Source organism: Microcaecilia unicolor, chromosome 7, assembly GCF_901765095.1.
Source record: "Microcaecilia unicolor chromosome 7, aMicUni1.1, whole genome shotgun sequence".
NCBI classification, from domain to species: Eukaryota; Metazoa; Chordata; class Amphibia; order Gymnophiona; family Siphonopidae; genus Microcaecilia; species Microcaecilia unicolor.
Window position 1 is genome coordinate 54,206,755 of NC_044037.1, and position 13,386 is coordinate 54,220,140.

Genomic DNA, 13,386 nt, shown 5'->3' on the forward strand with positions numbered 1-13,386 from the left:
TCCCATCGAGCCGAAATCAAGGTGTGCATGGCTTCATGCACGTGGAAGGTTCTAGGCGGGCGCTTCGTCCCCAGCATAATGGCAGAGCCAGCAGAGGCTGAGGGAGAGACGTCCTCCGGAGAGGAAATCTTCAAAATGCTCATGGCCTGCACTAACAGGTTGGGCAAATCCTCTGAGCGAAAGATCCACGCTGCAGAGGGGTCATCCGCTCCATCCGAGCGGGAATCCGTCTCCTCCAAGGAATCCCCAAAAGACCGTTGGGAGAACTCAGATACTCTGCCCTCATCTACATCAGAGGAGACAGAGTCCTCTAGGGCCTGGAAATCCACCCGAGGGCGTTTGCTTCCGGAGGCCTCAACCCCTTTATCAGACAGGGGAGCAGGGGCAGCGTTTTGCATAAGAAAAGCCCGATGCAGCAGCAAAATGAACTCAGGGGAGAAACCCCCCAGACTGTGCACTTCTGCAGCCTGGGCCACAGCCCTAGACGCACCCTCAACCGGCGCTCGCAAGAGCGGGGTAGAAACATGCTGCGCATCCAAAATGGCGTCTGGCGCGAAACTCCAAGGAGCCGCGTGGGAAGAACGGCACTTAACTTTGGCTGCTTTCTTGCCGTCGCCCGAATCAAGGGCGACCATAGCATTAACGTCTCCCACCTCGAGGGCGGCCCATGAAGAAGCCGTCCGAGCAGAGTGGCCGGCCAAAATGGAGGGGGCGAGCAGCGCGGGGATGGGTGCTTATGGCGGGAAAAACCGCCGCACCGGAGGAAGAACCGGGACACTGACCGGACTCCAAACTGACGCCCAAAAAGGGCGATTCAGGCTTTGAAACCCCCCGCTAGATGCGCACATGCAATCCGGGGAGCAATTCTTCACGCCCTCCGACGCCATAAGCCACGTGGAGACCGATCGGGGAACCCCCTGCCCGCTACAAAAGGTAAAAATTACCTGCTTCTCGCTCCGAGCTGTAACGAACTGGTGTCCCAGTGAGCAGCTGCAATAAACGCTGATATAAACGTTGAAATAAACGCCCTTAAAGGACGTTCAATTTTTTTTTTTTTTTAACGGAGCCAGCGGGAGGGGGGAGAAAAGGAGGGACCTGGCACCACCAGGTTTGCACTTGCTCAAGAAGAGCCCTCAACCCCAGGTACTCACCAAAACCTAAGAATTAGGCTTGGAGACCTAGCCAGAGCTGCTGCTGTGTGTGACCACCACCTGCTGAGATAGAGAACATACTGAGGAGTTTCCGGCAGCACATGACCACATATAGGGAGGCAAAAGGATTGCTCTCTATCTCCACCTGCTGGTAGATGGACACAACCCACCAGTCTATGGATTGATTTAATGATGATATGGAAGTCTATAATTTTTCTGGAAGTCCTCTCTAGCTTACTCCTGGGCAAATTCCCTACCTCCACACAATTCTGTGCAGGCTGCTTTTGTGGGGTTCCTTCACTGCCTCTCCTCCCTTGAGCAGTTGGTGCTTGGTTGTACACCAAGCTGCTTGCGTCTCTAGCCCCTTTGCTAGAAAACTGTGGCTGGAATGGTGTGGGGGGGGGGGGGGCTATAGGAGATAGGGAGTATGCTATGGGAGAGGGATGGAGGCCTGGTGAAAAGAGGTGGTCATACAGGGTGGGGGCTACTGAAAGTTGGATGAGTTGGCCTGTGTTATGAGAGACTGGAGAAGTGGCTAGTGTGTGTTAGGGGACTGAAGGCTGATGAAAGGTAAATGAGTATGCTATATGCTATTTTGGGAGGGTGAACTGGAGCAAGGTTGATGGGGTGATATATGGCATGGAAGGGTGAAGGCTGGGGAAGACAGATAATGTGGTTTGTGCCGGGGGGGGGGGGGGGGGGTCTGGAGAAAAAGTGGATGGATTGTGTTTGTGACAGTGCAGGGCGCTAGAGAAAGGGAAATGGTATGTAATGAGTGGGAAGGTAAGCAAAAGCTGGACTGACTGTATGCTCTGGAAACTGAGGCAGAGAAAAGTAAAGAGAAGGGTTTGCAGGGGAGAGAGATCTCAGAGGTGGAAGAATAGGGGGCTTTGGTAGGAATTTGACAGAATACAGTGAGGGTGGTGAAAGCTGACGTTCAGGAGCCAGTTCAATCTAGACATACTGCTGCTGGAGGGTACAGAACAGGAGGGGGAGGAAAACTGGAGGTATTCACACTAGATAAGAGGCGGAGAAAGCTGGGGGGGGGGGGGGGGGGGGAAGGATACAAGCTAAGAGAGAAATGAAGGTAGACTACTGTGTTGGGGGGGGGGGGGGGGGGGGGGGGAGAAGCCAGCACTTATGAGGGAATTCTGCACAAGAAAATTACAATAGTATACAGAATTTTCTTCCTCCCCACCCAACAGCATTCTTCCAGGAATAATAGCTGTATTGCATATTATGAATTAGAATGGACTTGAAGAAAGATGGTGAAATTAGGCCTTACCTGTTAATTTTCTTTCCTCTAGACCGGTCAAGACGCTTGGGTTATGCACACCTACCAGCAGAGGGAGACTGAGAACACTAAAACTTAACACTGTATAAGCCACCTGCCAACCCCCAAGCAGCCAGTAAATCGGTAAAGCAGAGAAAAAGCACAACCAAACACATAGAACCCTGTACTCAGAACTCAAAACAAACATGAATGTGCTTCTGTCGACCGAATGCCAAAAGCGCTGCAGTCCGCCCTTGACAACCCAGAGGCTACTGGACATCAGGAAACCAGAAGTCAAGATCTAAAGACTTATCAGCCACAGCAACACTCAGGCACAAACCCAAGACAACCCTGCAATCCTCACTAGAATAAAACATACCGAGTGGGCTCTTGACCGGTCTGGAGGGGCTAGAGGAAAGAAAATTAGCAGGTAAGGCCTAATTTCACCTTCCTCAGTGAAGAAACTGCCTCTTTCAACCATCTGGCTATCATGGCTTTAGAAGCTGCAGCTCCCTTCTTAGGTCCCCCATACAACACAACCTATCAGAGGTCCAAAAAACTTGAGTCCTCGCCAAGTAAGAACGCAAAACCCGACGAACATCCAGTTTAGCTAAACAGCGTTGGGTCAAATTTCCCGACCTATTGCCCAAAACCAGCAAAGAAATGTCCTGATTCACATGAAAAGAGGAAAAAAAGGCAAAAAGGATGGCACAGGCTTCAGAGACACCTTTTCCTTAGAAAAAGACAAAAAAAGAAGCTTGACAAGACAAAGCCTGCAACTCCGATATCCGCCGAGCCGAAGCAATAGCCACCAAAAACACCGTCTTCAGAGTCAGATCCTTAAAAGTACTCAAAACCAAACGGCTCAAAGGGAGGACCCACCAACACCAGATTCAAATCCCACGGAGGAACCACCTGACGCCGGACAGAGCAACGTCACACCCTGCAAAAATTGAACCACATCCGAAGAGGCCAAGGATACTCCCTGTACCTTCCCCCAGAAACAAGCCAAAGCCGCCACCTGCACCTTCAAAGAGGAAAGAGTGATCCCTCTATCCAAACCATCTTGCAAAAATTCTAGCACTTCTGGAACCGAAATACGCCAAGGAGAATAAGAACACTCTTGACACCAATTTTCAAAAATTCGCCGCACGTGGACCGTTTATGGGACTGCAACATAGTATCAATTACTCTGGATGAAAACACTTTCTTCCGCAACCTGTTCCTCTCAAGAGCCAGGCCAGGCCGTAAGCGAGAACGGAGACGGATCGGGCATCACGATGGGGCCTTCTACCAACACCACCGACTCCCATACTGCTAGATGCACTAGATCTCCGTACCACAGACGACAAGGCCAATTCGGGGCTACCAGAATCACCATGCCTAAGTGCTGCTCTATTCTCTGCACTACACGACCTACCAGGGCCCAAGGAGGAAACACGTACAACAGCTCTTGAGGCGGCCATGGAAGCACCAGGGAGTCGATCCCCTCAGACCGCAGATCTCGCTGATGACTGAAAAACCGTGGCACCTGAGCGTTGTTGGACATCGCCATGAGGTCCATCACACGCAGACCCCACTCCATCACCAGATGATGAAACAGCAGACAATGAAGCGACCACTCCCCAGGGTCAAACGTGTGTCTGCTCAGAAAATCTGCACTCACGTTATCCGCTGACACTGCAGATGAACTTGCGCCCAGCGCATTAACTCTGCTGCCTCCTTGGCGACCGTCCGACTCTTCATACCCCCCATTGACATTCGCAACGGCTATGGCATTGTTGGACAGGACCCGGACCGCCTTGCCGCTGAGAAGATACTGAAAAGCCTGCAGGGCCAAACGGATCGCCCACGTTTTTAGACGACTGATGGACCATCCGGCTCTTCCGATGTCCAACGGCCCTGGACTACCTGTCCGAGACAATGGGCCCCCCAGACTGGCATCCGTGGTGAGAACAATCCAGTCCGGAGGATCCAAGGGCATGCCCTTCTACAGATTCGGCAAGTGGAGCCACCACTGAAGACTGAGGCGGGGAGCCGCCGGCAAAAGGGGGAGGCGGCAGCTTCGGCTCCCCACAGAGCCTGCATTGTGCCCCTGGCGCGTCCAAACCTTGGCGTGAACACGGCAACAGAAAGGTTTCCCTGACAACATCCCTCAGGGAAGGGAGGAGGTAAGCAAAACAAATGGCAGCAGAGCCCAGCACGACCCTACTCACTCTCACTAACCGAACTGCAGCTCTCCCGGCCAGCCGAAAACCAAACGAACTGAGCGGCCTTTTTTTTTTTAATGAGCCCGGTTGCTGATAGCTGACAAGGGCAAAGGCACTCAAGGGTCCTGCAAGAGCACAGGAGCCGAGGCACAGGGCTGACTACTCAGGAGAGCACAGCAGGGGGAGGGACCCGACCACCGGGCGTTAACACCCCAGGGGAAAAACGGAGCCCCACCAGACCCACTTCCCCGAAGCACTCAGAGTCCAAGTACAGGGTGCTAACTGAAACAAGAGGCCTAGAAACAACCCCTAAGCCTACCAGACCAGACCGACTGCTCAGGCTGCACGTCTACCCTCTGCTGGAGACAGATTTACTGGCTGCTTGGGGGTTGGCAGGTGGCTTATACAGTGTTAAGTTTTAGTGTTCTCAGTCTCCCTCTGCTGGTAGATGTGCATAACCCAAGCGTCTTGACCAGTCTGGAGGGTCGCTCAGGAACACAGCTTTAAATTTGGCATAGGCCTCTAAATACATACTTTAACCCTTGGGTAATCTGTCTGTTCAATGTACTTCTGAAATTTAACTGTATACAGTTCTAGCATGAGATGAAGTACAGCAGTTCTCAGTCCAGTCCTAGCTAAACTTTAGGTATTTGAAAAGTAGATATTTGAGAATTTTAAATGGGGCCAGTTTTCAAAGCACTTAGTAACCTATGGAACTTTGTGAGGTGGTTGTATTTTCAAAGCACTTAGTAACCTATGGAACTTTGTGAGGTGGTTGTATTTTCAAAGCACTTAGACCTACCGTCTCTCTTGCATAGGCATTGCTAGGAGGTGCCTGAAGACTGTGTTCAGAACGCCAATACCCGTTACTTGTGGAAAGAACATTCCTCCATACTGTTAACTTAGTACTATAGCTCTTAATGCTTTGAAGGTAAGGCAAACTATGAAAAAGAGAAGACAAATTCTGCCTACTACACACAAAGTTTCTCTAACTTGTTTTCAACACCAGAGAATATTTGTTTCTCATGTACTTACTCTTTGCCATGTACTTACTCTTTGCTATAACTTTTTGGGGGGGAGGGAGGGAGGGGGTATCATAGGCAAGAAATTAGAATGAGTGTTATTCAATGACATTTTCCTCATTAGCACACACTAACTGGATAAATGCACCTGCCTTAATTCAGTATTAGTACCTCCTAAAGAGGTGGCAATAGGTGCTCCCACGTGGGATCTGCAAAAAGGAGAAATTAGACCTTACCTGCTAATTTGCTTTCCTTTAATCCCTCCGGACCGGCCCAGGATTGGACTGATGGGTTGTGCACGCCTTGCAGCAGGTTGGGAGACTGAGAAAAAAAACTCTGACTCTAGCGAGCCAATAGGAGCCCTGGTCACGTGACCCTAGCCTCAGTATTTGATTAACAAAGCAGAAAAAAAGGAAGAAGACAGTCTGTGCCCCGAGGAATTCAAGCAACCAGGGAGCACATATTGGAAACATGCTCTAACAAAGTCTCACCGACAACTCTCACCAGAGCAGCAGTATGGCCTTATCATGGCTCACCAAAAACCCTAACCAGAGAATCGGTATGGCCGAACTGTAATGGCTCACCACATACTCTAACCAGGGCAGCGGTATGACCTGAACAGAAGAGCAATGATTTCTTTTGATTGCTTGGTTTTTTGTTTTTTTTTTTTTTAACTATCATTTATATTTTCAAACATATATGTAACCAGCAAAAAACAGCTCTGCAAACAAATAAACTGAACATCCAAATACAGACAGAAAGATAGCCCAAGGGAGGGACCTGGGCCGGTCCGGAGGGATTAAAGGAAAGCAAATTAGCAGGTAAGGTCTAATTTCTCCTTCCTTAGCATCCCTCCGGGCCGGCCCAGGATTGGACTGATGGGACGTAACAAAGCAGTAGTCCTACGGGAGGGACCTCAGCAAACCCGCTGAAAGTACCCACGACGCAAAGACCGCCTCCTGTCACCACTGAACATCAAGCCTGTAATGTTTAGAAAAGGAATGGAGAGAAGACCAAGTCGCTGCCTTACAGATCTCCACCGGCGGAACCAAAGAGCACTCGGCCCAGGACGCTGCCTGCCCTCTAGTTGAATGAGCTTTAACAGAGTCCGGGACTGGTTTACCTGCCAAAAGGTAGGCTGACGCTATCATTTCTTTGATCCACCTAGACAATGTTGGCTTGGAAGCCGACAACCCCTTACGATGACCGGCCACCAGAAGAAAAAGACGGTCCGTGCGACGAAACTCCTCCGTAACAGCGAGATACCTTTTAAGCACTCTCCTAACATCCAGAGTATGCAACTGTCTCTGCTCCTGAGTCCCTGCAGCTGACCCCAGAACAGGAAGAAAAACTGACTGGGCCAGATGGAAACGGGACACAACCTTAGGCAAAAAAGAAGGAACCGGACGAAGAACCACTCGCTCCTTAGAAAATTCCAGAAATGGAGATCTACATGAAAAAGCTTGCAACTCCGAAACTCGCCGCACAGAGGCAATAGCCACCAAAAACACTGTCTTAAGCGTCAAATCCTTCAAAGAACACGATCGCAAAGGTTCAAATGGAGGTTTTGTCAGCGTGGTAAGAACCAGGTTAAGATCCCACGATGGGAAAAATGATCTGACCGGAGGCCGAAGACTGACACCCTTCAAAAAACGGACCACATCGGGAAGACTAGTCAAAGACTTACCCCGAATCCTACCTCTGAAGCAGGAAAGAGCTGCCGCCTGCACCTTAAGAGAAGAAAGTGACAGCCCTTTATCAAAACCTCTCTGCAGGAAATCTAACATCTGAGCCACGGATGCCCGAAAAGGAAGAATACCAAACTCCGCACACCAGGCCTCAAAAATTCTCCAAGTGCAAATATAGTTAAGAGAGGTGGAACGTTGCAGACACCGAAGCATGGTGGAAATCACTGTCGCTGAAAAACCCCGCTTAGCTAGACGGGCTCGTTCAAGAGCCAAGCCGTAAGACAAAATCGAGCCGGAACTGGCCCTTGTCCCAGTAAAGTCTTGTGAAGTGGGAGCGGAAGAGACGCCACCAGACGTTGCAGATCCACGCACTAAGGCCGTCGAGGCCAGTCCGGTGCCACCAGAACTACTGGTCCCCCATGTTCCTCTATCCTCTGTAGGAGACGACCTATCAGCGGCCACGGAGGAAACGCGTAAAGAAGGCCCGAGGGCCACTGCTGTAAGAGAGCGTCTACTCCCTCTGCCCTTGCATCCTTTCGGCGACTGAAGAATCGAGAGACCTTTGAGTTGAGACTGGTGGCAAAAAGATCCAGAACTGGAGTGCCCCAGCGGTCCACTATCAGCTGAAACACCTGATCGCTGAGAGCCCATTCTCCCGGGTTGAGAGTGTGACGACTGAGAAAATTGGCTTGAACGTTCTCCACTCCTGCTACATGCGATGCTGAGATGGCCGAGAGATGAACTTCCGCCCAGGCTAGTAGACTCTCCGCCTCCCGACACAAGAGGCGACACTTCGTTCCTCCCTGGCGGTTGATATACGCCACTGCCGAGGCATTGTCTGACAGGACTCGCACTGCCTTGCCTGCCAGTAGAGAACTGAAATACTGCAGCGCTAGCCTGATCGCCCTGGTCTCTAGAAAGTTGATGGACTGAACTGCTTCCAGCTGAGACCAGAGCCCCTGGGTCCATTTGCCTAGGCAATGCACTCCCCAGCCTCGCAGACTGGCATCCGTCGTTAACTGTATCCAACGAGGAGGTTCCAAAGGCATTCCTACAGTGAGATTCTTCATCCTCAGCCACCAGAAGAGAGCTGCGCTCCCTGTTGCGAAGAGGTAGCCGCATCTGTATTGAATCCCTCTGAGAGGACCACCGGGACAGAAGGGACCACTGAAGAGGACGCATGTGCAGCCTGGCCCAGGGAACTACCTCTATCGTGGCTGCCATGGAACCGAGGACCTGAAGATAATCCCGCGCCGACGGACAGTGCTGGCGAAGTCCTGAATCTGAGACCGGAGCTTTACAATCCTGGTCTGTGGCAGAAAGACACGGCCCCGAGCCATATCGAAAACGACCCCAGATACTCCAGAGACTGAGAAGGAACTAACCGACGCTTGGGTACATTTATTACCCAACCTAGAGACTGTAAGAACCGCATCACCTGGTCTGTGACTCGGCAACTCTCCTGATAAGATTTTGCTCTGATTAACCAGTCGTCTAGGTATGGATGAACGAGAATACCTTCCTTCCTGAGGGCCGCAGCCACCATGACCATGACCTTGGTAAAAATGTGCGGGGCCGTCGCAAGACCAAAAGGCAGGGCGCGAAACTGGTAATGCCGCCCCAGAATCGCAAAGCGCAAAAACTTGTGGTGGGCCGGCCGAATAGGAATATGCAAGTAGGCCTCTGTGAGATCCAAGGCTGTCAAGTATTCTCCCTGGCGCACCGTGACTATGACTGAGCGAAGAGTCTCCATATGAAAGCTTGTGACCCTGAGAGCTTGATTGACCGCCTTGAGATCTAAAATAGGACGAAAAGAGTCTTCCTTCTTGGGAACTACAAAATAAATGGAATAGCGGCCTAGCCTGTACTCCGCAGGAGGAACTGGACAGATAGCCTGCAGATCTAAAAGCCTTCGTAGAGTGTCCCGAACTGCCCTCGCCTTGAGAGGAGAGCGACAGGGAGACACCAGAAAAGCATCTGAAATAGGCCTTGCGAACTCTAAGGCATAACCGTCTCGAATAATCTCCAGGACCCACTGATCCGAAGTGATGTGGGCCCACCTGTGATAGAACTGAGAGAGACGAGCTCTGACAGGAACCAGAGGAGAGGCCCTCTCACCTTCATTGGAAAGGACGACTCCGGGCTCGAAAACCTGGATTGGAAAACCCTGCTCCTCTGCAAGGACCCCTAAAGGACTGAGTCCTATTGCCAAAACGAGTCCTAGGAGGCTGATAACCGCGACCAGCTGAAAATCTACAGAAGCCTCTCACTGAACTCCTACCAGAAAAAGAACCTCGGTTGGCTAGACGAGGCCTATCCTGCGGTAGACGAGGAACTTTGGCATCCCCTAAGGAATTAACCAGCTTATCTAATTCTTCTCCAAACAAGAAAGAACCTTTAAAGGGAAACTTGCTCAACTTTGACTTGGAGGCCGCATCCGCCGACCAACCCTTCAACCACAGAGACCGGCGAGTGGCGACCCCCAGAGCCAAGGACTTAGAAGATGCTCGCAGCAGATCATACAGAGCGTCTGATAGAAAAGCTGCCCCTGTCTCAATTCGAGCTACCTCCAAATCGATAGCTTGCAGATCATCTGAAGTCCTGTCCAAGACTCTCTCGGCCCATCTAAAGCAGGCTCTAACCACCAAAGAGCCACAAATGGCAGCCTGTACTGCCAATGAAGAAACGTCAAAACCTGACTTAAGCAGAGAATCTAGCCTTCTATCCTGAACATCCCGCAGAGCCGTGCCTCCATCCACAGGCACCGTATTGCGCTTAGTAACCGCTGACACCACTGCATCAACCACCGGGACCTTAAGCATAGCTTTATCTGCTTCTGGAATCTGATAAAGACGAGACATAGATCTAGTCGGACGAAAAGCCGCATCTGGGATATCCCATTGCGCTTTAATGACATCCCAGATGTCCTGATGCATGGGAAACTTTTAGCTGCGGATCTAGACCCCTTGATCAAAAAGTCTACCTTACGGATCTGAGGAACTGGAGGAATATCGTCAAAATTCAAAGTAGAGGAGACCATAGCAATCAGCTCCTGCAAATCATCTCTGTGAAAAACTCTAGCTACAGAAGGGTCATCCCCCTGGACAAAAGAAGCAGCCTCAGGATCTGAGGAAGCAAAATCAGGATCATAGCAGGCATTGTCCATCAGATCCTCCTCCTCCTCTAAATAGGGCATCTCCTGATCCCAAAAAATCCCATGCAAATCACCTTCCCTCGATTTCTTAGAGGGAGGAGGAGCAGGACTGGTAGTATCCCCTGCCCCCGTCCCTGCATCACCTTTGTGCATCAAAAACGCCTGGTACATCTGGAGCACAAACTCAGGAGGAAAACCCCCTGCCTGAGCGGGCCCAGATTGTACCAGAGCTGAGGAATTAAAAATATCAACATTTGATGCAGGTAAAATCGCAGGCTGTGAACGCGAAGATGACTCCGTAGCCGGATTCAAAATGGCCGCCGTTCACACCAAATCCGAGGGAACGGCGTCCTGACGCGTGCCCGAATCCTTCTGTACCACAGAAATAGACCGCGACGGCGAGGAGCTCGGCCCCGGCAAAAGCGGACCCGAAGTCGAAGGAGAGGAACAATATTTGCAAGAACCGGCGGACGAAACCCCCCGCCGCTGACAGACAGCGCAGCGCTTCAACTTCTCCGACATTGCGGAGACACGCATGCACGCGTCGGAACGGTTTGCGCCAAAAACTATTAAAATTTAGCGTTTAGCCAACTACACACCCGCGAAGAGAGACGTTAGAGACTCCTGAAGAGCAACTGAAATTCTCAGAGTCTTTCCGTTCCTGTCTTTTTTTTTTTTAACCACTGCTGCTGATACAGAAACAGACACCATAGTAAACAGACACCAGAGCTGTGTGCTCGTTAAGTCTATGGGGAAGCACTGCCTCTGCTTAGCTCTCTCCCCCCCCTTTTTTTTTTACGTTTTAAACCTGGCTGCCTCTCCCAAAGGCAACAGCCTTTTGCTTGCCAAAAGGGGGCCCTTCCCTGAAAATTGTAATCTTTAGCAGGGAGATGGGGAGGAAAGAAAGGGGGAGGGACCCGGGACATCCGAGTATAACACCCCTGAGGCAAAAGATAAATGCTAACAAGCCTCCAAAGAATTCCTCTGGCACAGACTAAAATAAATACCAAATTTCAGAACAGACAGAAAAAATAAAAAGTTTTGAAGATAACAAAGAGGGCTCACTTCCTACCTGCTGGGAGACTGAGAAAATACTGGGGCTAGGGTCACATGACCAGGGCTCCTATTGGCTCGCTAGAGTCAGAGTTTTTTTTCTCAGTCTCCCAACCTGCTGGAAGGCGTGCACAACCCATCAGTCCAATCCTGGGCCGGTCCGGAGGGATGCTAAGGAAATATATTTAAAATGGCCTCAATACTGCCATATGAAAAATGGCCTTATTGCATGGTAAAATCTTATGTTAACATGTGCTAAGCCCAGATTTTGCCATGGCTTAGTAAAAACCCCTCAAGTGTGGTAACAAATATCTGTAAGTAATTTTTGTTTCTTGCCCTTGGCTCAAGTCGCCCAATAAGCATACTCGGTGCATTTCCTCTATATAGTTCTAGCTGTTTAGGACTGACTGTATGTCTAGGAAAGGACAAAGGAAGGGTCATGCATTTTATGATGCAACTGATATTTCACAAATCAAAGCTAAGGTAATCCTTTAAAAAAAAAAAAAAAAAAAGTACTTTAAAGTTGCTTATATAATTCGCTCTAGAAGTGAAGGGCCTAAGTGTTACTTTCTTACAGATTACTGAATTAAAACAAAACCTTCAAATCCTGTATTTTTTACATTTAAGGGGATTATTTTTTGAAACAGAAAAGCCATCCAAAAAGCAGAATATGGATGTTTTTCTTGCAAAAACACCTAAATTAATATTTTCAAAACATTTTCCTATGCAGTTCACCTGCAATGTGCCCAAATCACAAGGAGGCATGTTTTGGACGTTCCTAGAAGTTACACTTTTTCTGCCATAATGGAACAAAGCAAAAATATTCAGGGCTAGAAGTTGGACATTTTGTTCTGGACCTGTTTCAGTTACAGCTGAACCATAAAAAGGTGCCCTAAATGACCACTGGAGATACCAGCCTCTATGACAGCTTCAGATGTTATGGCCAGTCCTATCAGAGCAGCAAGTAGGCCCCTGGAGTAGCTTAGTAGTGGTCAGTGCAGTACAGAAGGGGACCTAGGCCCATAGCCCACTATTGCACTTGTGGTACAGTGTGAGCCCTCCAAAACCCTACTGTACCCACATATGCACGATACCTGCAGCCATAAGTTCTATTATAGTGGTGTACAGTACTTTTTTTGGAGGTCTCACCATACAGTATAAGGGGTAACAGTGAGATGCATACCTGGGACCTTTTATGTAAACCTCTGCATTACCCCCCTAGGGTGCCCCACTGCTCTGTCTACTATGAATGCTGGCTTCCCCAATACATTCCAATGGCTTGTTTTGTGTGCATTTTTCCCTTGGGGGACCCCCCCCCCCCCAAAAAAAAAAAAAAAAAAAAAAGAAAAATGCACCGAGTACCAAATATCTAGGAAACAACCATTTTTGAAACAAAAAGATGTTTTTAGGTTCAAAAATGGCCATATTCACCACCTGATTTTTGGATGTTTTTAGCAAAAACGTCCAAAGTTGGATTTAGACATATCAAAAATGCCCCTCTAAATACCCAACTACATGAAATAGTCTTAAAAAGAAAGGCAAAATTATATTATTTTTACGCATTACATACTTTCTTAAAAGGATAAATTTGTTTAGAAATATGGGATAAAGTTATTAAAATAAAAACAATGACATATAAAAAGACCTGTATGGTCCATCCAGTCTGCCCAACAAGGCCAGACTGGGTGGACCACAGAACCAAAATTGTACATGCACTCATCTGTGCTCTGAGAAATGTATACCATAGCTATAAAAAATATTTACTGCTGTGCAGCAACATTGATACACTAAGTAATGGAATGCAGTTTTGCATGTAGCAGGTGGACAGAAGGCCA